Source organism: Cimex lectularius, unplaced genomic scaffold (genome assembly GCF_000648675.2).
Source record: "Cimex lectularius strain Harlan isolate CLEC.00 unplaced genomic scaffold, Clec_2.1 scaffold132, whole genome shotgun sequence".
Lineage (NCBI taxonomy): Eukaryota > Metazoa > Arthropoda > Insecta > Hemiptera > Cimicidae > Cimex > Cimex lectularius.
This window is the reverse complement of record NW_019392772.1, coordinates 518,844-546,403: the sequence shown is the minus strand read 5'-3', so window position 1 is coordinate 546,403 and position 27,560 is coordinate 518,844. Positions and strand designations below refer to the sequence as shown.

At 32.6% G+C, this 27,560-nt stretch overlaps 1 protein-coding gene across 1 annotated transcript in view; it reads left to right on the top strand.

Moving 5' to 3' along the window:
* Positions 1 to 27,560, top strand: part of LOC106662230 (lateral signaling target protein 2 homolog) — an 85,547-nt gene that overhangs the window by 9,594 nt on the left and 48,393 nt on the right. The window lies entirely within an intron of this gene.

The window sequence follows — 27,560 nt, the reverse complement described above, 5'->3', positions numbered from 1 at the left end:
GGGGTCGTGTTCACTATTGTCCTAAAATACGCATATTTTACCTTTAATAATTGCTTTTATTTGAAAACATTCACTGTATGGAAAAAATTCTGGATTAACATGTAACAACAACCAAACCGTACGATATTTTCAAATTCAAACATGCCTTCAACATACCACGACGTGAATGATAATTGTGCAAAATTATGTTATTAGTATAAAGCTTGATTGCTATAAAGTGTTAATATAATTATTAACCCTGAAGCTGGCGAAAGTTTGACTGACCGACAACACATCTAGAGCAGGCAGATAAAAATGAACGTTGACTGCCAAATAAGAAAAAACCCGGAAAATTGGTTGTTTATTCCAAATTATGTGCATTATTACAGATATATTATTTACAACATGTTTATTTTATTGTAAACTAAATTAAACGAGTCAAAAATTTACGAGTTTTAATAAAAATTATTTGGTTTAAAAGAAAATTCACCAAGACTCCAGAAAATCATTAAGTGATAGATTAAAATTTAACACAAAATTTTTTAAACCTAGTTTTGCTCTTAATGTGTCATTACGGTAATTAATTGTTAGTTAAATTTGTTTTATCATTAAATTAATAAGTAATTTAGATAAAAGTAATTATAATATAATGACACTTTTGATTATCCGGTCGGTATTTGCTTTGACGACGAAATTTTAGCTCTGGATCAAATATAACCATTATTGGAAATTTGGTCGTGTTAATTTATGCGAAAATATGTCTAAACAACTAAATGTTACGAAGCTAGTTTAAAAATTGTTATTTTCTCTTAATTCTTCTGAAATCTGTATTTTAGGCGTTGTTCCAAAAATAAAAACCAAAACGCTAATTATATTTTTAACTGGTGGTCAAATTATACGATAAATTAGCAATTAGCAACGGAGTAAAGGAACAAGAATTCTAGATAAATTTTTCATCGTGGGGGTGTTTCATTCGTTATTTTTGAACCTTGACCTGATACTTTTTATAAAGGATTGATTTAAAATGTTTGAGTGATAAACATTTGATGTTTTATTTTATTCTTTATAATTGAAATAATGTTTAAACGAAATTATAAAAAAAAAAAATCTTTAAGCTTTAGAATGAGTCTTTTGTCTTAATTGTTTTGTCGTTTTGTACTTAATCAAAATGTCAATAGCGTTATCGTACCGTCCGTACTTTTAAATAAATGAAGTTAATGTCTTATTTTCTTGCACATTATTTGTTTAAACAGTTGCGCTGAGATTACTGTTGAAACATAATCATATGTCTCTTTGGAAAACCTTAAAATATTGGATTACAACGTTTCACTTTGGGACATGAATTGTTTTATCATGTAACATTCGTATATTTCTCCTTGTGTATTCCTCTTTCTTAAAGGACTTTGTGATAACAAAACTTTAAACATTTCAAGTTGTAGATTGTTCACAAACTGGATATTTAAAATAAAACAATACAGGAAATTTGTATAGTTACATTTGAAATAAAATTGTTCGATGGAGAAAATCAGCGTTTAAACTTTTCAAATACGTTATTTTGTCTAGGTGTTATTTTAGAATTGTTAGATTTCTGACTTGTACGTTTACTTTAACACAGCAATGATAAATGTTGGTTAAAATTTGTTTTGGAAATTTCAAATTCACAGCAATGATAAATGTTGGTTAAAATTTGTTTTGGAAATTTCAAATTAAAAATTATTTGCGAAAAATAACTTCCTTGTACAAATATTCAGAAATCGTGAGATGCGGTCTGGTGTGATGTAGGTTTCAGAAAAACCTTTTCTTTATCACAATTAATTAAGGTTTTTAGTTGAGATAAAAAAGTCAATGGCATGAGCGGGATTCGAACCCACGATCTTCGGCTAGATACGCCGCTAATTGGTCAAGCGGACCACGAAATTAGAGAATTTAATGAATTAAAATGAAGTATACTTCACTAAAGCTCTTTTTTATCTCATCTAAAAACCTTAATTAATTGAAATATATTAATTGGCCAAGCGGACCACGAAATTAGTGAATTTTCTTTACCGTGCCAACGTTTCGATCTTTATTGAGATCATCCTCAGGGCTCAAAGTGTTTGTCTTCCGTGTAATTGTGCCATTCTTGCGTGTCGTGTTGAGAGTGCCCCATTTCTGAATAATTATCGATTAACGGTCACTAATCACCACACATTCCTTGTCAAATTATTAAAATTCGTAAGTAATCTTGATAACATACTTGTTTAACTAACTATCAAGCCAAATTTAGAAAATAGAAATCCAATAAGAAATGTCATATGTATAAAATTCTTAGTTAGTACGCCTAGTCTCGCTGTTACATCTTGTCTCTTTTATAATAGCGGGAATATTCCTGTTTAATTAATTTGATAACAAATTTACTAAGTTAACTTTCTTCGAAGTGAAAGTTTTGTTAATTGGGTACTATTTACCTCCTACGACAATCTGATTTCAGATTAACGACCTTACTTGGATGAACTGATACAATAAATTCAATAAATTTAACACAGAAACTCTAATTTCAATTGATATATTATTAATTTATTAATCTATTTTTATATATATCTTTTTAAAAATCCACTGAACTTCAGGCAGAGTCGTTTAACCGTGATGACTCACCGTTAGTGATCATGCACCGTGAATAACATCGTTTGATCCATTTCGTTTTTTTTAAAAATATATTATTAACAAACCAATAGCCAATCGAATACCAAACAAGATTTTTCTCTTGTTAACAGTTAAAAAACAAATTAAAATAAAGGTTGTTTGAAAATTCTATATTTTATAGCATATTACAATGTCCTTGACATACATGGTCGACGCGCAATCGTTTTGTTATTTTATTTTATTTTTTTTGGAATTACACGAAGCAAAATAAAAACACCAGATCAACTAAATAAACTCGGCGAGAATTATTAAGAGATTTAATTGAGCCGATCTACCAAACTAGTTGGACGTGAAGAAGCCATCCACTTTCATTTTACTTTTCCCATGGGAAAAAAATATCTTCATTTTGAGAATGATAGGCGAATAACAATTTATCAGTTCATTTATCCAGATTTCGTACTCTCTAAATACTATTACTTAAGCTCCTTAATATGTTACACTAACCTTTGAAAAATCTCATTTCTCGTTATATTAATTAACATTAACTATTATTAACATATATTTTTTATAAGCACCGGCACTCCGAGGTTTCAAGTAAATATTATATACAGTAATAAAATATTTTGACAATTAAAGAGTTATATAATTATTGAAAAAGTATGATTATTTGATTAAGGATAACGCGGTTTCGGATATGCCAAAGTGAAAATTGCATCAGCCCTGATTTGTCACACTTAACTTTTCTTTTCGGCTTTTTGCCCTGCTTTCCAATTTTTACGCAACTCGCCTTTTCCCAATCGTTTTCCCTTTATGTGTGCTCGGGTTTTGAAAAGGAAAGATTTTTTTCCGCCGTCCTTCGCAGGACCAGGATTCGGTCTTGGCCGTTGTCTTGAGGGCACAAGAGCGTTGCGCAACCAAAGGCCGGCCTCGGATGAAAGATCAAAATTTTTCATTTCCGATGCGCTATCGTGTAAATTGCATTCATCAGTAGATAAAATGCAAATGGGTGTTGTAATATTACAAGATTGTAATATAAATTGCTAATAAATAAAAAGATTTTAATTATATGTAAGGTATTGGCTGAGTAAAAAAGTTAGTGTTACGAGCGTGATTCGAACCCACGATCTTCGGCTAAATACGCCGCTGCTCTACCACTTGAGCTATCGTGACTTCGATCCTCTCGGACACCAACTTCCCATCTGAACCCACCTTTTGAATTTTCCCTCCTTTTTGCCATTTTTCAAAAAATTCGACAGGTGGGTTGAGGGAAGTTGGTGACCGAGTGGATCGAAGGCACGATATCTCAAGTGGTAGAGCAGCGGCGTATTTAGTCGAAGATCGTGGGGTCGAATCCCGTTCGTGACACTAATTTTTTTATCTCAGCAAATACCTTACATAAAGATTAATTAATTGAAAGAAGTTATTTGATCAATCGGACCACGAAATCTAATGGATTCTCTTTATAATTAGATCTAACAAAAGATACTTAAATACTTCTTCTACAAGCTAATTACGAATCGCCTAAATAATTCAATAATTCTTAACATAATACAAAAGAGAGGATCAACATTAAAGGTTTAGTGGGAAATTAAATAATCTTGATCATTGATCTTTTTGGGATTATCAAATTCACTGTATAGTGCATTATGTTCACGGAAAAAATCATACAAAACTTAGTAAGCAATTCCTGTCAGTCCTTAACACCCTAACTACCCGTTGGGTACTTAGTAACACAACAATATTAATTGTTTAAGAAAGTAAGAAAGTCCATTGTGCTTTGCACAGTAAATCTCGGTTATTTGGTAACGTTACTGTATATAGTTAGAAGTTATCTAGTAAAAAAAACGCTATCTTTTCCAAGTGACGTACTTCGGTATTTGACAAGGTTAATCACGACATTTTAGTAAATAATCTTTGGGGGCTTTGATTTGGATATTGATACACTATCTTGGTTGCAGTGCTATTTCAAGGGCCGTAGCTAAGTAATAAAGTGTTGACATTTCTTGTCATCTGAAATTATACTAACTTCAGGCGTTGAAATTTGTACTCATTTTCGTCTAAATTATTTATCGATGATGATAAGTGATAACCTTCTGCACTAAAATTTCCTTTAAAAAAATGACTAACCTTTATAGGTCAATACAGACAGCATTAGACTATATGTTAAAAACTGACTTGAATTATTGTCTTTTGGTGTCGTTTAAGTAATGTAAGTTTAAAGCCTAATGTAAATATAAAGTGGTGAAATATTTCAAAACTTTCTGTTATTAATTAATGATCCACCATTTAAGAAATACACCAGAAATATGCCTGATTTTTTAAGACTAAATATTAATTAACTATGTAAAGACGTTATTAAAAATCAATATGGATAGATAATAATAATGGAAAATGGGCACAGACACTTATCTGCGATTTAAATTGAACATCTTTCTATTTTCTCTTCCAATTATAGGCCAACTTTAAAGCTTGAATTTATTGATTAAAGTTTGCCCCTGACCATTATATAATCACGGAAAGTTTGGCAATAAAATAAGTTTCCTTTGTTGAACATACTCTTTCTTTACCCTCCTTTTTGAACGCTTTGCATCTTTTTGTTAACGTAAAATGCCAATGGAATTTCTATGTAAAATATTTAAGTAAAATAGGACAAAAACAAATGTGTTAGAGTAAGACAACTCTAAAAAAAAAAAACAAGTGTAATAGATAGGTTTTTAGGTTTAGGTTACGAGGAGCCGGCCTCTTTACGACCTTGCGTACTGCGATGCTTGGTGTATTGTGCAATCTCCATCATTGTCAAGATCTTTAAGCTTACGGCTTTTAGCAAACCCCAAAGCTTTGTTAAGGGCTCCCGTGTATCCGTCAGGCTTTTCCTTTCCCAGGAGTAGGAATTTCAAAATGTTCGAATTCCTTGTTTATTCATTTTTTTGTAATATTTGAACAGGCTTGCGCTATTCCGAGTCTATACCTATGCACCCTGTCTGCAGTGACAGTAAGCAGTTTTTCTATCAGTCAAAGCCCCACACTTCCTAAGTTTTATTGTTCTGACTTTAATTTCTTCGATGGCCCTTTAATGAGCATTTTCCCATGCCTAGGTCCCGGATTTCCCATTTATCCGAAAATTTATTTTTAACCCGTTGTCTAATGGTTTCAGCGTTTCCGGTTCAGGGCTAATAGGTGTCCTGAATCAACTTTCTTCATCCAATTTTTCGGCCTTCTCGGTGCTCCTATGTCCTACGATAGCCGTTCTTTTTTTGGTTTTGTTCAGTCTTTTGATCTCCCTGGCACCAATTGTATAAAAGATAATATTTATACGTATATGAAACTCATCGAATAAAGCATGCTGTCTCCCCCTTACCTTTACCACACCTTACCTAATCGAAAAAATAAGAAATAAAAAATACTACTCAAGTTAAACAATGGTATTTTTGGCTAAAACATTTTTTATGGCTTGCAATAACAACAAAGTTTAGAAGATCTTTTACTGAAATCTTATAAGTAAGAAATACAAAATTAAGTGATTTTAATTATTCAAATGTGAAATCATGTATTATTTGGAAATGTTTGCACACTGGAAAAATAGTTGCAACAATGGGATCAACTAATTAAGGTTTTTAGTCGAGATAAAAAAGTCAATGGCACGAGCGGGATTCGAACCCACGATCTTCGGCTTGATATGCCGCTGCTCTACCACTTGAGCTGTCGTGACATTATCTCGACTAAAAACCTTAATTAATTGTAATATATTAATTGGTCAAGCGGACCACGAAATTAGCGAATTTAATGAATTAAATGAAGTATACTTCACTAAAGCTCTCCGTCGCCATTTCATTTGTCGCCGAGAATCAAATCCGATTACACGACTTTGAAAAATGGCAAAAAGGAGGGAAAATACAAAAGGTGCGGTTGAGATAGGAAGTTAAAGTCCGAGCGGATCGAGGTCACGATAGCTCAAGTGGTAGAGCAGCGGCGTATCTAGCCGAAGATCGTGGGTTCGAATCCCCCTTGTGCCATTGACTTTTTTATCTCGACTAAAAACCTTAATTAATTGTAATATATTAATTGGTCAAGCGGACCACGAAATTAGTGAATTTAATGAATTAAATGAAGTATACTTCACTAAAGCTCTCCGTGGCCATTTCATTTGTCGCCGAGAATCCAATCCGATTGCACGACTTTGAAAAATGGCAAAAAGGAGGGAAAATTCAAAAGGTGCGGTTGAGATAGGAAGTTAATGTCCGAGCGGATCGAGGTCACGATAGCTCAAGTGGTAGAGCAGCGGCGTATCTAGCCGAAGATCGTGGGTTCGAATCCCGCTTGTGCCATTGACTTTTTTATCTCGACTAAAAACCTTAATTAATTGTCATATATTAATTGTTCAAGCGGACCACGAAATTAGTGAATTTAATGGGATCAACTATATTATCAAAGTTTCACTTCTGGATAGAGTTACAAAAGTTTGTTGGATTATTCATTTAAAAACCATTAACACAACTGTTTATATAATCTAAAAAAGAAAAGTTTAGATAGGTACAATAATCTGTAGAAAATTTGATCAGACAAATACACAGTAGGGGAAGATTGTTTGTTTTATAAAAATCAGTATGAAAAACCGACGCATATCGGTGTTTCTGGATAGGCACATGCCAAGATTACCTACTAATGTTTGACAGCTTTGTCGGTTCGATATAGGTATAAAACTTTTTTATTTTTATTTACTTTTTTTAAATGATGTATGAAGAATAAATCTTGAGCTGACTTCAAAAATAAATTTCTGAAATACGTTCCAGGTCTCTACCCTTATATGGCATAATTCTGACATTTTTCAGTGAGTTTATTATACCATATTGTTCACGTTGGATTTATTTTATCATTTTATAGTTAAGCCATGATAATGCCACCAATTTGGCAAACCTTACCAAAAAAGTGGATAGCCAAAAATTTCATCAGAAGCGGTATCATTTTATTATCAATTAAAGTTTTGCCTTTTGTTCTTAAGAATTTTTTTAGTTTATAATGATTGATGTGGCTTCAATTTGAAATCCATTTAACCTTTTTAGTGCTATGCTTTTCCTGATATGTAATACCATACCTGGGTTTTCAATTTTTTTTTTTTTTTTACTGAGCGTCCTATAGTTGTACAACATACAATTCAATAGTGCCTAAGTCATATTGTTTGCAAATGTGTAAACAAAAATTACCAAGATTTGCTTGTCGCTGGGTTTCCATAGATGGAAACCATAAAGTATGGCACAATTGAATCGATGATGATGGTGCGATAGGAAACCTTTTAAACATTTCCACTTTCGTACGAATTCACATCGAGGGTTTTCTAATCATTGCATATTTTTATTTTTGGTCATGTTCCAATTGTTCTCGACGGTCTAGCTAAAAATGTTATTGTAAAGATTGGGGAAATCTTAGACTAAATGATAACTTTTAACCTTAAATATGTAAACAGACAAATAATTTATAAAATTTGCTTGTAGTTTATATATTTTTTTAACCAAAATAAAATAAAGGATTTGTACGTGGGTTCATTTTTTCTCAGCATCGTCTCAAAATCTCGTAGGTTTTAAAGATTATTTAAATTGGGAAAAGGCATTGAGAAGTTTGAGAAATTAAAAAAAATAACAATGTCAATATTGACTTTAACTGAAATAAGCTGCGCTGGTGAATGCGTCTCATAATTAACTTGGAGCTTTTTATCAGAGGAAACCTCAAAAATATTTTCATAATTTGTTGAATTCGAAGATAACAGTTCAAATGGACCATTTTCAGCTCCCGTAAACAACGTTTTTGTTGTGAAAATAGGTTAAAAATATTATTTTACAACTTAAAAATAGTCGACCAACGATATATTGGGTTGTCCGGAAAATAATGCAGGATTTTGGTATTAAACAANCAAACAATATCATTTGGAAGAGGATTAATAAGTGTTGACATTCATACAAATGAGTAATCCTGTAAACGTAAACAGAATATTTTATATAGATTTTTTTAAATGAAAACTTAAAATCCTGCATTATTTTCCGGACAACCCAATATATAAATATGAACGGGTAAATGCGTCGTTTTGAACAGTAGGATATTACTATTTCTCTCATGCCTGCCATATCTAATTTACAGTAAATATTAGTCATCGGTATATGATTTTTGCAAGTTGATACTTGTCGATCTAGTTAACCGCATTTCACGTGAGTCATCGATGATCGTTTTTTAGCGGGAAGAGTCATCATTGGACGTCACTTGTGGGAAATATCTTGAAACAATGAACGTCTTATTAATTTTGCTGAGTACTTGCGAATTTTTTTAAAATTTTGTTGCAAATTTACACACTAAAACAAATATGAAAATAATAAATTATTCGACGAATTTTGATGTTTAGCTTAATTACATTTTACTTTTATGTACTAAGCGCGCAAGCATGCAACATACATATACACCTGTGTCTCTCTCTCTCCCACCCTCGCTTTTTCACTTTTTTCACATTCTCCTATGACTCACCTCATCAACTGCGAAACCACAAAAATTAAATGGTAGATAATTTCAAAAATATTTAGGAAAAGAATATAATTTTTTGTGGATTATTACGATCCATTGGCCAAAGGTTATATTTTTATCTAACGAAAAAAAAAGTATGAGCTGAAATTGAAACATTTTCCCCTTAATCATTGTAAAATAACATAAGGTCAAACAAAATTCGCAAAATTAATTGGCAGTGGTTATTTTAAAATGGTTGAAAACATTTGATTTTGAAAACATGAAACGTTATTTTATAAGCATTATGTTATTTCTCGAATCGATTATTTGGATTTGGATTTAAATAAGCTTAAATCTAGACATCTATTTAGTTTGGTGATTGATCAGACTTCTCAGTTTAAATATTCTTCTTTTCATTAGGTAAATTGGGGATGAGGCCAGGAAGACAGAAACCTTTTATCCTCTTGTTGAGCTTTCGGCAGAATATTATCGCCTTCATCAGGACTTCGAAAAAATCGTTTTACTTTATAAACGGGTTCATGTGTGGAAAACGGAGAGCCGGGAGAACCTTCCGTTTTCCACACATGTACCTGTTTATAAGGAAAACGATTTTTTTCGAAGTCCTGATGAAGGCGATATATTCTGCCGAAAGCTCGACAAGAAAATAAATGTTGTTTCTGTCTTCCTGGCCTCATCCCCAATCTACCAAAAGAAGAATATTTAGACATATATGTAATACATACACACATGTGCAGAGTTGAGCCTATCACTTCTCGCAGGCCACCGGCAATTCCAGCATTTGTAATTTAAAATAAATAGCCACAGGCCTCGAGAGTCTCCTGGATGTTGGCAGTCTGGGATCATACCTCGTTCTTATCCGTCCACCCCCTGTCAACAGCTAGGTCATTTCAGCACCCATACAGTTCCTAGATCTATCCACGCTCTCATTCATCCTTAAATACATTCTTTCTTATTTACATATCATTCACAGAATTAGTTGTGGAGTACACTATATTCTCCCATTACGTTTTACACCTATTATTTACTAACCTAATCGAGGATCGATGTGGTACTTAATATTCCCCTTTCATACTATACATTCACTCTAATAAATACATTTCTCTCAACAAAACTATCAGTACTATATACAATAAAACAACCCCGTTTCCTCTAAGAATTGGAACAGGAGGACTCTGATACGCTTTGCTGTGCTCAAGCACAACTTTCTTATCGGGTAGCATTCCTTTTCGCTCTCTATATGGAGCCAATGAATTGCACCATTGTCATTCTGTTGGGAAACACCGAGCCTACTTCTTGAATTGATTAGTTTGTTCATTTTATTTCTTCTTAATTTTAAAACACATATATTTTTTTTCTTCACATTTATGTAATTGAATTTGAATATAGAAATTCCTTACAAGATGCAGGCACAAAATGAAAGTGATTTATACATTTTAATGAATAATCTCATTTTTTGTAAAGGTTTAATAAATATTTTCATTTGTTCTTTACATCCATGCAGTCTTCTCTTTTATCGTACAGGCGCCGTAGTTGTTAAAATGCAAATATTTACACTATTTAACGCAAATGAATTAACTTTTTTATTGTTTTCGAGAACGTGGGAAAAGACAGGAATCCATGTTTTTCCTTCCTCCTTTTAAGATTGTAGTGTGTGTTTTTACGGGTTTTCTTTTTCCCCGTTTATTTGTACATTGATAAGATTGTACAAACATCGTGAAAACTACGTAAAATACAAGCTAGTACAGTGATTTCGATAGACCACGTCATACTATAAGCGTTCAAAATTATAAATGTGGATAAAAATAACTAGATCAAAAGGAAATTTTGAAAAAGTACTATGCTAATATTTTTTATCTTTTGTTCTCATTATGTAAGGATTATATATCGATTTTTATCAATTTCTGGTTAATTAAAACTCCTAACTTATAAGTCGTTATCTGGTAACCCTTGGTCTGGGTTCATCAGAAACCTATTTTGATTTGTTTACTTAACTGTTAACGCTAATTTGAATAAATAAATAAAAAATTATATCTGTCGGTACGAATAAAGTTCGAATGAGTAGAAATTTACCAAGAGACGAAATTTCAAGGATCAATAACCTCAAACCGAGTTGAAATATTCCGGTCAAATTTCGTTAAACTGTTAGCACAATTACGACAGAGCTGTGAACCCATTATCGGATGGTAAAGTCTCACGAGCGCTGTAATTCATGTGATACAATGAACAAAAAGATTTGTTTTAGTTTTCTAATAAATCGTCCATTGTGCCCTTATTATTAATATCTTTAAATTATCCCAATACGATGCAGGAATTTTCTAAAATAGAAACGGAAAAAACTAAGACGGTTAGTTATTGAGTAGATACAAAATAACATATTACCATTTCTATACAGTCACATCTAATGTTCACCGATGTAATTAAACATATTTCAATAATAAAAATCAGGGATTAAGGCCACATATTATATCCATACCAAGCAAGTAATTAAAATTATATCCGGTCACAAATCGGACAAATCCAGATCTTACCATCACCACAACGCGCCCCAGTTTTGACTGAGATGATGAAAAGCTGTGGATTGTGACAGCTATTTTATTTTCATTTATTTAATAAACAGGCAGATCCTTATTACAAAAATATAAATAATGTATTTGCATACATACACCAAGCCATGGTACTATAATATATTTATATAATAAAACTTTTTATAAAAACAGAAAAAATACAAAAGCTAACATATTGCCCTATATTGGCAGAAGGCAAATGAAAGAATTGATAAACACCTGTATGCATCATGAAAGCTCTTATAACTGGAGGAAATATATAAAAAGTTTAAGTAGGTAGTCAAATATAAAAAAAATCAACTATTTATTTATTGGCATTTTTGTAAATTTTTGTCCTATTGTTGTTATTGTAATTATAAATGTTTATGAGATAGTTTTTATTATTGATAATTGTTGTGGATTCATTGATATGAATTTTGGCCCTCGCTCCGATAAATAAATGGTTTAATATGTAAAATAACAGGATGGAGGTTGTATTTCTGATATAGAATAGACGTGGCTTGTCAACTGTAAACTCAACTCGTAAATTTATTACTGATTGCTGTTTAATATAAGCTCAAATCTGCGCACGCATGTACTAAATACACCCGTGTATGGAGTTAAGCCTATCGCATATGGCAGTCCACCGGCAATTCCAACTTTTGTAATTTACTATGGCTGATCTCGAGGTGTTAGCAATCCGGGGTCCGATCTCATTATTTCAGCCTCCAAAGCAATCAGTTCCTAAATCCAAGCCCATTCACAATATCACTCACTCTGAAAAGCATTCTTTCTTATTTACATACCATTCACTCAGGGTGGTGAATTACACCATATTCCGCCATCGTTTTTTACGTATAACTATCCTAATTGAAGGCCGGTAGTGCACGCTATCAGCCCTCTCAAACTACACGTATATTCTCACGCCAATAAATACATTCACTCTCAAAACACGTAGGGGCAACACTAGCTGTACTAAATTACTAAATACTAAATTAGTATATTAGTATTACTAGTATACAATACTCGCTGCCGTGATGAAGGCTCCACTTATGGCATTCCTACACGCTCTCTATATGTAGCCAGGGAATGACACCGTCGATTAGGTGGGACACATCGACCATCCTTTCTCTACATGCCGGACATATACAGGCTTGCATTAGCCCGAACGTAATTGTCCGTGTTTGAACCTCGCACGGCTTATCTTTATATGTGTGAGAATGACCATTCTTCTTCGAGTCAGATCCTCCACCTATCGATATTTCTCTTGATAAGTGAGAGCTTCTGTGCGATCCGGCCACCGACGCTGCTAATTTGTTTGAAACATGGTTTTTAATGCAGTTTTAGCGGCAGAGGGGAGCGCAGTGTTTAATTAATAATAATGGATAATAAATAAGTTATGCTTCAAACTATAATAAATTGTAATATATTAATATTTCCTATTTGGATTATTTCTATTAGATCAAATACTTGGTTTTTTAATCAAAAATGTCAAAATACGAACAAAAAAGTCTATATAATATAGTTGTTATATCTTTAGATAACTAAGGTTTTTTTCGCAAATATAATAAGATAGCTCTCCTGTAGGAAGTCTGGCGATCTTTCTGGCAAAGTTTCTGGTACATTATTTGTACTTTTAGTCTCTCCACGCGTGGTGAAAAGGATCTAAAACTGTCATATCCAAACATTCAATCATTACCTAGCCTAATGTGCGGGTTCAGAGTACTCTATATTCCGCTGAAAACCCGCCCTCATTCACCCTAATAAATACATTCATAATTTATGTACAATTAAAATTTACATTTGCACAATGAGTCTAAAATACTAACCTAGATTGGTGGGTTTATGGTGTACTTGATATTCCACCACAGACCCACCCTCGCATACACTATTATCACTCTAATAAGTACTTTCACTCAAGCGGTAACCACTCATTCTATATGTACAGCTACGAATGCGGAGCCACTCGCGCATTTAATATTACGTCAGCGCCTCTGCCCATTCATTCCTCAAGAAACACCTAGCCTAGTACTAACCTAAATTGGTGGGTCAGTGGAGTACTCGATATAACTGCACTACACTTACTTTCGCGCCAATAAATACATTCATTCTACACAAAACACACACATAGAAAACTAACTTAGTCCGGCGGGTCTGTGGGGGTATTCGATATTCCGTCCACTACCCACCCATATACACCCACATTCATGCCAATAAATACACTCACTACAGGAAGGGGGGGAAACCACGGGTGGGAGAAACATCAAAGGATATTCCATTAATTTTTTGTTGCCGTCATTGCTGTGTTGTAAAACCTCTTTCCGACTCGAGGAGAAGCCACATTTTGTTCTGTGCGGCGCCAATAGTTCGCATTCTGTTAGTGTATGTTTAACAATTTGTTCACCGCACAGGGGCATCTCCGTGGTCTTTTCCTCACCAAGAGATGATTATGCATCAGGCTGGTGTGGCCTAGTTGAAAAAACTATTCTCTCTGTTTTGTATTTTATTATTATTTTATCATAACAAAATCGTAAGAAAACGAAAAGTGTATACTTAATCAAATTCCAAAAAAAATTATGTTTTATTTATTTATTTTCTGGTAGGACCAAAACTTGAGCTTAATTATCTGTACTTCTGATTTAATTATAAAAAAGCGTAACCCATTTGAGAATGGTCATTTTCTAGGCATTTATTTTGGTACCTTTTGTAATTTTCAGACATATTGTTTCTGGTGTAGGAAATGAAGTATTGTAATACTATTATTTAAGCAAGAATAGTCAAATACCAGTGTGTTTTATTTACAGTTCGTGAAGAAGAATGAAACCGAATGTTTACTGTTGTCTTTATGTTTTGTCTATTATTGGAAATAGGGTTTTGTCATTTTTAAGTATAATGGTTAGAAAAAATGCCCCTTGTACATTTCGTCGCCTACTTTTCCCTTCGGGGTTTAATTAACACGAGACATTAACCTTTTCGTTGGACCGTTAATATCTCGTATTAAAGACAGGAAGTCGGTGGGGAAAATCGCCTAGTGTCCATTGTGAAACTTCCCCGTGTCGCAACTGGCCATAAAGGCTAAAATAACGCCACAATTTATCCTGAGAACGGATTCGTATGCTTTCACACGGTGCAAAAAGGCAAAAATGGCAAAAATCACTTGCGACACTTTTCCACTTTTCTCTATTTCCAATGGGTTTTTAAAAGCCGGTGGCCTAGATGTGAGATTCTAAAGAGATTTCCGATTTGTACGAACCGATTGAATAAAATGAATTTCCGACGTTGAAATTTTCCTTGGGCTATCCCACGAAGTTCCGCGCCGGCCTTTTTCTCTCCCTGTGTGTTTCAGTTTTAAGAGGTTTTCGTCTTCAGTTTATTAGAATAAAGGTACAAAGAGATTTAAAAAAAGACTGATAAAAGTATATCACCTGATATCTTAACGAGTTATAATTGAAATAAGCATTTTTCCGGGACCAAACCCAGAACGTAATTAACGTTTTAAGTAATTACGTAGTTATGATGAAAAATAGATTTAAATCGTATCGATTCTATTTCAATAATGATAAAACAACTTTTATATAAAAAAGAATGGTACGCTCAATATCCTCAGGTCGTCTAGGTTAGGTGAGGGTTATTAAAAAATAAAATAATTAATTTTAAAAAAATCAATGAAAGTCCTACAATAAAAAGAATTTTTAACCATACTTTAAAAATGAATAACCAAGACAAACCGGTTTCTTTAAAAAATAAAATGAACAAAATAATATTGACTTGTGAGATGGAATTGTATATATAGGCATACTTTTTTACATGTAAAATAATTATATGTATGTGAACATATACATATAATTAACAAAAATAATACGGTAAGGAAGAAATTCGCCTTGTTATGTTGCCAAAATAAATTATAAGTCCATGCCAGACCAATTATTTGGTCCTGTAAGGTGTTAAATTGAAAAAATTTCATTGTAAATTCAAAAAGAAAAATTGAGGAAATTCAGGCTCCCCAGGTGTGATAGTAGGGAGTTCTAATTCTATTCTAATTGGATATAAAAAAAACATTTTAATGTTATAAATATATTTAAAAATAAATTTTGCATTAAATACCAAAGAAGAGGACTGACATCTAAGATAATCTACATTTCGTCATCCTCATAGCTCCCTTGACTGAGGATTTCACTTGAAAACGAGAGAAAAAAAGTGTTTGCTATCTTTCTAATCGGTGGATAACAAAAGAATATATTGTATTACTACCATATGAATAACATGAGAAGATTTATTTGTAAATTAATTAATTGAAAAGAAAAGACGGAGTTTTTTACAGTCAATCTAATAGGTGTTTATTAAATAAATAAATATTAATAAAAAATAGGGCTGACATATAATTTCACCATCTTCAAACGCACTAGGTCTGTTCGTCTTAACAAAAATTATGAAATTGATAAAAATTTTACAGTGAAAATAAAAAGGTGAAAAATGGCATATAGCCTTTAATTCTAATTTGTGGTTAACATATAAGAAACAAATACGAAGAATAATGACATATAAGATAATCTCGCAATCTTCAGCATTCCTTATTGTATTAGTTTTCTTAACAGAAACGCTGAAATTGTCGAAGATTTAACGTTAAAAGCGAATTACACAAGAATGATTGTTTTTTAACTTTATTTGTAATTAGATGTCCACACAACAAATAAATAAATGAACAAAAAATAGGAGGGATACTTACGAGTAAGATAACCTCGTAATCCTCTGACCTTAAGATCTGCTCGTGTGAAATGTATTTGTTGAAATTTATGATAATCCTTTTGTCCAAAATGAATAACCAAGAAAATGTTTCGAACGTTCTTTGAAACTGGTTATTAATCAAAAAGAGGAGAAGAGAACTTACATTATTATTGTAAGATAACGCCATAGTCTACCTCTGATGCATTAAACATTAATGATATTTGTAAAAGTCATATTTCAAAATTAAATGAACAAGGCAAAAATTTGGTATTTTATCTCCATTGAAATTAAGGATTTTTATTCTGCTGAGTAATACAAATAGTATTCAATACGGCTAAAGTCCTTGGCAATATTAGACTGAGTCTATGTTCAAAGTAATTTGAAACCATTTATTAAAAACTTAATCATGCTTTGTAGAGCTGTTGCTTGATATTTTTCCCTGATAATGACCTGAAAATAGATCGAAAACGGCAGATTACAGTTAAATATGTTTTTTCATTCATACTATACCTAGATTTAGATTATTCGTCAGTAAAAAAGTGGTCGATACATCTAACATGTTAAACAAGAATAATAATAACGGGTGATGAACTTATGACCATTTCCAGTCCATCTAAGCCTTATGGTACGATACGAAATTGGTGCAAATCGTGAAACAGTTTTTTTTAATATGCATAAAAATATATGATTAAAAAAATAAGTAAATAAAAAGAATGTAGACATAAGATAACTTCACAATATTTTTTTGTAGTTCATAGAAATTAGTTATTGTTGATAGCATGGGTTGACACTGATTCTTCGGTATTATATTTACTAACAACAATTGATAATATGTATTACTAATCCTAATGAATAGGAATAAGGAAATAATAACGGTGATGTTGCTGTGATGTAATATCTCTCATTTCCCAGATACTAGTTTTTGCATCGATAGGACTTACGAATGAACTAAGCAAGACAGCAACAAGCATCAAAACTAGGAATTGTCCGTAATATAAATTTTGTACATAAATGACCAAGACAAAGAGTTCCTTGTTTTCTTACAAACGTATGACCGAGATAAAGCATATACACAGATTCTTTTTGACCGAGTTTTGACCATGAATCAACCGTCCTGCGCAAATGTCAACGTTAAAACTGTTAAATTGGGTTAATGTGAAGCATGACGGAAAAATTTATTACTACTAAACTTTATTATTGCTTTTACTTCTCATAGAATATCTGAGGTATCTATCTTCTATGAAAATAAAATGACCTTTCAGTGTAAATATTATTACATAAATGTTGACTTATGCAATAGCGCATTAGTTTACTAATTTTTTATAAACACTTGTATAAATTTATCTATAAACATATGGGAATTAAGTACAGACATTTTAAATTTCTTGTTTTTAATATGGTATTGATGTTAAAAACAATAGTTGGGTAGTATTTTTTATACATCATGCGTAATATAAGTATTTTATAATTATTATTTTATTATCATTCCAATTAATTAAGGTTTTTAGTTGAGATAAAAAAGTCAGTGTCACGAGCGGGATTCGAACTCACGATCTTCGGCTAGATACGCCGCTGCTCTACCACTTGAGGTCACGATAGCTCATCAAGTCCGAGTGGATCGAAGTCACGATAGTTCAGGTGGTAGAGCAGCGGCGTATCTAGCCGAAGATCGTGGGTTCGAATCCCGCTCGTGACACTGACTTTTTATCTTAACTAACAACTTTAATTAATTGAAATATATTAATTGGGCAAGCGGACCACTAAAACTAGTAAATTTATTATAATTATTACGTATATCTGTACATTCTACATTATATATTTGTACATCCAGACAAATACAGTAACTTTATTAAAACATGTACAAAATACATGTACATATATATACAAGTCATTATCTTTAAGATTGAAACGTTAAACAAACGCTTGTTTGTGTTAAATACCAAATTAACAGTAAAAGTGACTGCTCATTTCAGATAACAAATTTTCGTATTTTGATAGTGTTATGGTTTATCAAAAAAAAGACTATAACAATAGAAATTATGAAAAGTGACGTTTTTGGGTTATGAAAATGTGGAGTTTGTATCTAGTTAAGAAAATGTGCATACTGTTAGATTGCAAACTTAAAACAGTAGTCTGATGATAAAAAAAAACCCAGCACTTAGAGGTTAGAGGTCAGTGGGGTATTTCTCCTTTTGAATATTTTGTTTAGTTAAAAAAAGAACTTATCGACCCGTAGGTGAATTGGGTCTTAAATCACTCCTGCCCTTCATTCTTTTTAATGTTGTTCTAAGCAGTTTCTCTACTTAACAAATGAGCCGATTGTTATTTTCGTTGTGTTTCATTCTATTTTTGTATTGTTAATTCATTGACACAATTGGCCTAAAAAGGACCCGATATTCTGCTATTGACGATTTCATTTGGAACATCCTTGAACGCAGAAAAAGTTAATATATATTGGGGTGACCACAACACACAGACATAAACGGACAAATGAATGGATATAAACCTTTTTCTTTCGACCTTCACTATCAAGACAAATATTTTTCAAGTAAGGGCTGTTTGAATGAAAGCCAATTTGGATCAATTCCCATTTATTATTCACCAGCGTACATCGACTTGTCTGCTTAATAAATATGTTTAATTAAGGCCTCTCAAAGTGCAAGGGCACAAACTAAACAAGTGAAATAATTAATTTGTACTCAGAAGTGTGAAAAGTTCAACGTACGAAATAGTTAAGGTAGCCAATGATATTTTAAAAGGCTATTAGGACTTTAATATGTTGTAATTGTAACCATAGAAAGTCTGATTGACTGCTATTAGTTTAAGATCCGAGGAAGAAAGGAAGTTACATTATTCCTAAAAATACAATGTCAGGAGAAACCAGAGTATTTAATTTGTAAAAAACCTTCAACCTTGGGATTGTTTTTGAAATGCATGTGGTTTAGCATATTTATGTCATTCTTTATGTCACGACTGGAGATTGAGATGCTAAAGTTCTTTTTCAAATAATTAATTTCAGTAGTAAAATGTTAAAAAACAGCCGAAGGTCGTGGGTTCGAATCCTGCTCGTGTCTTTAACTTTTTTATTTACCTAAGTCCTTACATAAATGGTTTAATTAGTTAAAATATGTGTGGTGATTAGTGACCATTAATCGATAATTATTCAGAAATCGTGAGATGCGGTCTGGTGTGATGTAGGTTCAGAAAAACATTTTCTTTATCGTGCCAACGTTTCGATCTTTATTGAGATCATCTTCAGGGCCTGGGATTTACAAACATTGTTTACATTTAACAAATACATTTAGGATATGGAAAAGTGAATTTATACATATATTATTAAGAAATACTTTGATTGAATATAAAAATATATTTTGCATTGTATAAATTCACTTTTCCACATCCTAATGTATTTGTTAAATGTAAACGATGTTTTTAAATCCCAGGCCCTGAAGATGATCTCAATAAAGATCGAAACGTTGGCACGATAAAGAAAATGTTTTTCTGAAACCTACATCACACTAGACCGCATCTCACGATTTCTGAATAATTAGTTAAAAATATGTTGAATGCCGAATGTAATCGCGTTATTTTTATGGTATCAACTTCAGTTAAACCACAGAAAACGTGTTTCAGCTCAGGTTTAATATCCATGGTGTATGGTAAAAACATCAAGTAAAATAGAAATCTTAGAAATGTAGTTTGTTAAAACCTTATAGGATTTTCCAAATGAATGGGTTTATTTATGTCAGGTTACATGTTGTCTGAAACGCTAAAGTTTCATATTTCACAGTTCATTAGCTTTAAGAGTAAAAAGTTAAAGAAACACGTTTTAGCGTTAAATAACCAATTTACATTACAAATGAATGTAATCGTGTTTTTTGGCTGTATTATGGTTTATTACAAAAAAAAAAGACTCTAAATTATAAGTTTATAACCATGAAATGTATGAAAAGTCACGTTGTTTTGTTCAAACCGCAAGATTTAGCAAATTTTTTGTTGTTTAATTTTTGTTAGAACTTAATTCCTTTTAATTTGTTAAGGGGAAGATTTGGTCGGGTGCGTTTCGCTATTTCGTATAGGCAAGAGCCTGAAACCTGATTAATTAATTAAAAGTTTACATTTGTACATGTATTGTAAATAAAATTTATTATTATTATTATTAACCATAAATTTGCCAAACCGCATAAGATTTTGACAATCTAAACCATAAGTTTTTTTTGCATTAGGTTTTTATTATAAATTAACCTCCACTTTCTATAGTCATTTTGTTAACAACCAATTTATGATGCCAGGGCCACAGGTTGTCCGAAACAAGAAAAGTTCAGCTTAGTTAATACTAAAGAAAATAAATAAGACCAAACGAGTATTATCGAATTCGTTTAAAACAACCACTGATTATTCTGAGTGTTTATGATCCAAGTCAAAATTTTTAAAATACACGTTGATAAGTGGTTGATTAAATTTAATCGAGGGACAATTTCTGTATTTTTTGCGCTCTTTTAGTCATTCTGGTTTAAAGACACGTTGCTTTTTAAAGTTTTCTTTCTTTCCGTGCACATCGACTAGTTAAAAACGGGAAGCGCAGTAAAAATGTAAACATTTCTTTACCAATTACAGTTGTTGGCACACATTTGTTTTAATGATATCCTTTGATCTTTAAATTAATAGAAATTGAATATTAAATATTAATCGAACACAACCTAGTTTAAAACGATTGATTCAATGTCAATGTTTGCGATAATAGATGGGCTATTACCCGCATTTTCTTAAAACCCACATCTAGTTCTAACGCATTCATCCGGCTGGATCCTTGTCCTACACCAAATATAAACGTTGTTGACTTCAACTATGTAAAAATACATTTATTCTTTTCTAATTTTGTATTAAGACAAAGGAATTGGATTTCACTCCGAAGGGTTGACCCTTGGGTCTAAATCTCAGGGAAGTACACCTGAACCGCTATGCTGCTGGGTTGCTAGTATCGCTTTAGTTGTCCAGGAGATCGTCGCATCCCAACCAGCTTTCGACAGCTAGGTCCTTTCAGCCCCCAACGTGTGGAAAATATAATCTAGCCTAAACTAACTTCTACAATAAAGTCGCACAAATAAATACATTCTCAACTTTGTTCAATGCACCCATTCTGATTAGATGGTGGAATACTCGTTGTTCCTCCATCGGCCTAGATACGATATTAATAATCTAATCTAAATTAGGGTCGATGTAGTACTTTTATAAATATTCCCCCATCGACCCTAAACAAACACACTCCAAGAAGGGGGGTAAAGTTATATTGCACCTCACCCATCACCACTAAATTAGTAAATACATTCAAACCAAATGCACACATTAAACAAATCTATATCCAATAAAAAATTAGGCGGTATGCCTACATGTTCTCCATAAGGAACCAAGGTATGACAAGGTTCTATTATGTGGACACATCGCTGCATAAGGGGCTCCCGCGCGGGTGTTGGCCCCAGAGCAGGTGCCCATGTATCAACTGCATATGGCCTGTTTTTAAAAGGGTAAGGACCTCGTGGTAGTGCTCAGAACACGCAAGAACATCTCGGACGACCCCGCCCACTGACGCTGTCAGCTTTGTTTATCATATTATTTACCGCTCGCATTGCGTCAGTGGGCCTGATAGGGTTGGTCCTGACGGGAAAGTGGGACGTCCCTGCTTTCGCCGCCTTCTCCGCACCTTCGTTAACCTCCAAGCCGAGGTGTCTGGGAATCCAGACAACCACCTTTTTCCGAGGTACTCCAGATCAGCGTATTTTTCTAGCAAGAGCACAACCAGAGGGTAGATAGAGAACCTGTCACGTAAAGCCCATACAGCACTCACAGAATCGGTACATACATCGGTTTGCACCGCCCCGAGAGCGTGCCAAATCGCATATAGTTCCGCTGTGACACTGCAATGTGGTGCAACTACCAGAAAGTATAACATACAATCGCCGCGATTGGACCTGCCTGAAAAGCTAAATGATAAATGGCGTATCTATTTCAAAGTTCAAGGAAGCCTTGTAGAAGTATGGTGGTATATAGTATACTTGGGCAAGTTCGCCAGATCGTCGCGGACAAATACGGCCGGAAGGGTTCATGGCGTTTGTCCTGCCGTAGCACCGTCTTCAGCGCCTATCCAATCCTCCCTAAGACTAGCCAAAAAACTCGTCCTGCACGTTCCCGAGATCGCTTTAATTAACTGATAGCACAGCCTATCATGCTTTCTCAGCGCGATTTTCAAGCGGAGGAATAGACCATACATTCTCAGAAGATCCTCGAACAAATTAGCGAGTCAAACATTTTTAAGTGTCTCTGTGTCTTCTCCACCTAAGAGACCAACAAAACTCAACAGTGCGAGGATTTGCCTGCTCTTAACCTCAAAGGCGTCGATGTGTGGGGGTGTGTCAACCTTCTCAACTTTGAGGCCAAGGAACCGCACGGTCTTCACTTATCTGCATTATTGTCTTGGCGTCAACATAATTGAGTTCTGACGTCAAATTTTCTTCTGTACGGAGTAAAAAAAAAGATTAACCACGTTTTAAAGATAACGGCTGTAAATAAATATTTTTCCAAGTTATCTCCCGGAGGCGGTCTGCCGCCTCTTAGACGTGTATTCCGGAAATGAGAGTAACGGAATTATATTAAAAACAGGAAACTTAGGATTGCGAAAAATGCCGTGTTTCGTTTAAATTTTACGGATGAGGTGGTAAAATGCCTCCAAGTAGAATACCTTCCATTTAATTGATATTGCTGCACCAGTGTCGACCGACCTCCAGACGGGAATTTTATACGAATCTCAACCCTGTTCTCCTTCACTTCTGTCTGTACAAAACATAAAGTTATCTTTGTCTTCTTTTAACTTACAAATTTTTTCTTTGATTAGTAATTTTACATAAACGTCGCATAGACAACCCGCTTTCCTTACTTAATAGAAGGATCCTATTGATTTGTAATCGATATTTCTACGGTCAACTGGACGTCTTATGATCGCCCAGACAGACTCCGCAACACTGGTTAGATTCGCTTTCACTGCAGTTTGTACAATCCTTACAATCACGGAAGTTTCTGTTGCACTATGGACATCGCACTTTTTCAACATTCCATTGCAAAATACAAAAAATATATTAACAGCAATATATTCAACATTGTGTTCTAAAGAATATATATATATTTTTTTCCTACACGAATGAATAAAGTGTGGCTTAAGTAGAATTTTTTTTTTTTAAATAAAATCATATTCACCTATTTTTTGTCCAACTTATAAAAATTACTTCACTGAAAAAAAAACCTCCATATACGTAATAAGAAATGATCTTAGGTTTTGAACTTGTGCCTCATTTTTGTTGTTTTCCTTGACATTTTCGCTATGTTGAGTTTTTGACAAAAGTTCAAATTTGAAGACAAACCGACATTAAACGAGCTTATTTTCAATTTGCCAAAAGAACTTGTTTAATTCAACCTTTATTCAGTAAAAATAAATTGACGAAGAAAATGAAAAGCCTAATTTTGCAGATGATCGATAAATGCCACAAATATTCAAGAACTTAAGATCCTATTTTTAGACAAAGAACAAAAATTATTCAGATATGAGAATGAAAAATGTTTTATTATTTTATTACCCATTATCACGGCATCCCTGTTCAAGTATAATAATTTGATTTTACCCCCACAAATATATATTATTGGATTAACTAATCCTTTGTTTGGCTTGTATAAAAGATTATCCTATCACCATTCAAATATATTTTTTTTGTACAACGCCTCTTGTATATTCGACAGTATTGTATTGTATAATTATTACCCCAGAAGAACGTTTTAAAGACATTTTATACTTAAAGAAACATCTATTCTAATTGTTTCAGGTAGAAAAAAAGCTGATATTGGATTTTTTGACAGTTTGCTCATGAATTATTCCAGATAAAGAAGAATCTTTGTTCTCTATGATTCAGTATCGTGCTCCACAAATAATTCCCTGTAAGGTTTCCGTTAATATTATTTTTACGAAGCTTTTCCACATCAATCTGAGTTCGATTATATATTAGAAAAACTATATTTACTGCAATAAACACCGGTTATCCTTGCGTACTTACTTCTATTTCTGGCCTGCTGTACTTTGATTATACGTCCTTTTAAAATCTCTTTCCGTATGACGTTCGATTGTTTAGTGAATCAAACAAAAAAACATTTTTGTGTGTTTTCGTTTTTCGAAGTTCACCACTTAAAAAACATTTAAATTTTCATTAGCTTCCAGGAAATCGATAACGATAACGTTTTAAAAATATTCGATTTTCGACTGGAACTTTGAACCGGTTCGATAATATTTATCGTACACTTGGACGTATTTGTAGTAATTCTTTTGGTAATACTTGCAATGATCGCTTCAAATTAATGCCAAAACATTTATAACATTAATTTGAATGAACATTTGTTTTATTTTGGAATTAAAATGTTCTAATGTAATTAGCCTCCCTTTTTATATTCTAAATAATCGTTTATTACAAAGAACCAAAGTGTTCATTTTTTCCTGTTGAATTTGAAGTTTCTTCACCTTGAGCTGATGTCAGACCTCGAGCGCGAACAGTGATCTTCCTTTGGGGCGGAAGTCAGGAAAAAGCTGCTTCACTTAAAAGTCAAGGCTGTTTCTATAACTTTTGTTTAGCTCGGAAAATTCCCGTTTTTTCTTATTCAATGACGGCAAATGGGTGAGATGGAACGGTAAACAATATTTCAGAACGATCTGAATATGTAGAAAGGTTCATAAAAGTGCCTGTATTATATTTCATTTAAATCATTCCCTAATATTAAATAATTTTGCTTTCAAATAAAAATAAGGGTAAATGAGTGACGGCAAATATGGTTTGTATGTATTATATAATGATACATACAACTTGCGCACAAACACAATGAAAAATAAGTACAACGTTCTAAAACTATTAACAAATTTATAATTTGTTCGCTTGTATTTCGGGGTAAATTTAAATAATTTAGTATAAGCTTCCAGTTTTAAGGATTTTCACTTTCTTTCTCCATCCTTTTTGCAATGAAAATGCGATTTTTTCGATGTAAGCCGTTAATGTTCAATGTAAATTTTTATTTAACGATGATTTTTTAAATCAAGAACTTGGGTAAATATTTATTTATTTATTTATTTATTTTTTATTTTTTTAAAAATATTTATTTCAAGTAGAGAATATTTAATTTACAAGAACATCAAAAAATTCAATTTATATTACTTTTGTCGATTAGTTCCTAATTTTACGCAGATATTTGGTCTGTGGGAAGATAAGCAGCGTTCACCTTACAATTATAGACAAAATTGTGATTTCTTTTATCAATGCAAATACAGTTTTCTCTTAAACGAAAGATTTTGGTCTTTGTGAAAAATAATTTATCTATCTTAAGATTAATATTTTTTCTGTTTAGCCCTCCTCCTTAACCGGCTTTTGCGAGGGAAACCTTATACCGGTACATCTGGTGTACGCCAAACTTGTTTCAAGGGTTGAACCAATTTGTGGTTTAAGAGTAAACCTCCAATTTTCTTGCTAATTATTGGTGAGGAATTAGAAGAGGGACGTAATAAAAGCAAAAATTTAGTTGAAAGCTAAATGGGTTCTCTCTGTATTTTCACCCCCCTCCAAGTGTGTGCTGTTTTTTCCAAATTTTAAATAAACATACAGGCAAATAAGATATATATCTATCAAAACTGATGAATAGTAGAAAGACAAACAAGAGAAAACAACAAATTTCCTATCTTTACAAAAGATCTTAAGTGTGACTTCCAATTTTTTTTGTTATATGAGAAAAAAAGGAATAAATTTTTCGGTATATCGCATGCATTATATTATGTCTTTACATTAAATTAAAATGTTATACCTGGTAATTTTATTTTCTATAACTGTTTACAATCTTCAAAATTTCGCAGACTTGTAGTCTAAATGTGCCTATACGACAAACGTAAAATCCCAACTTTTATTTTTTTAAAAATAATTTTATTATTAATTATATATATGCTCAATTGATTATACACGAATTTTTCTAAATGACAAATCGTGCATAATTACCAGCAAACGTAAAATTGTTACGATTGGTGAGCATAATTACTAAATAGCAAAAGTTCTTATTTTTAACTATTTTATTTTATGTCTGTTATTCACGTGCTGTGTTTGAAGCACAGGAATGGTTAACAAGGATTAGGCTGAAAGTATTTTTCTACTTCTACTAAAGCCTGCTGTATAAGAATTATTGTGACATGAATTCATTATACAATTTATTTATTATACGGTATAATAATAATATTATAAGGTATAATGTGTTATACGTTATAATAATAAATTTACATTTGTATGCAGGGGCGCAGCCATTTTGCGCGTTTTAATTTCTTTCATTAGTTTATATTATAATAGGTATAAAATTATCACTCACAATATTACCTTATAGTCTTTTTGCATAAATAAAAGCTCCATTTTTACGCTTTCGAAATTAGATTAATATTGAGATTGACCTCGGTGAGAATAGTACGGTGGATCTTCCTTCTCATGTTCCATATACGTGGTAATTTGTTTTCTTTTTATGCTCCGATGGCACGGTATATCGTCCCAGTTGTTGTTTTTCCCGTTGAATTTAATTCGTCTGAAAATTATTAATAAAAATTAATTAATTCCATTAGATTGTGTGGTCCGATTGACAAAATAACTTCTTTCAATTAATTAATCTATATGTAAAATATTGGTCGAAATAAAAAAGCCAGCGTCACGAGCGTGATTCGAACCCACGACCTTCGACTAAATACGCCGCTGTGCTACCGCTTGAGCTTTCGTGACTTCGATCCACTCGGACACCAACCATCTCAACCCACCTTTCGCATTTTCCCTCGTGACACTGGCTTTTTTATTTCAACCAAAACCTTAATTAAAGATTAACTAATTGAAATTAATTAGTTCATTTGTCTAACTTTCAACTTTAACTTCAAATTGGTATTTTATTTATTATTATTATTTTTATTAAGGACTATCTTTTGTTGCTTTTTAATCTAAACCTGCTGTTTGCTTTTCCATGGTCATTCCATTTTTGGTGTTTTTACTGTCGTTTCTTATAGGAACATGGTAGTACAACGTTTTAAAATGCTAAACAGTGTTTACCATAAATAAATGATTTTTTTTATTATCCTATTATAATTAGCAG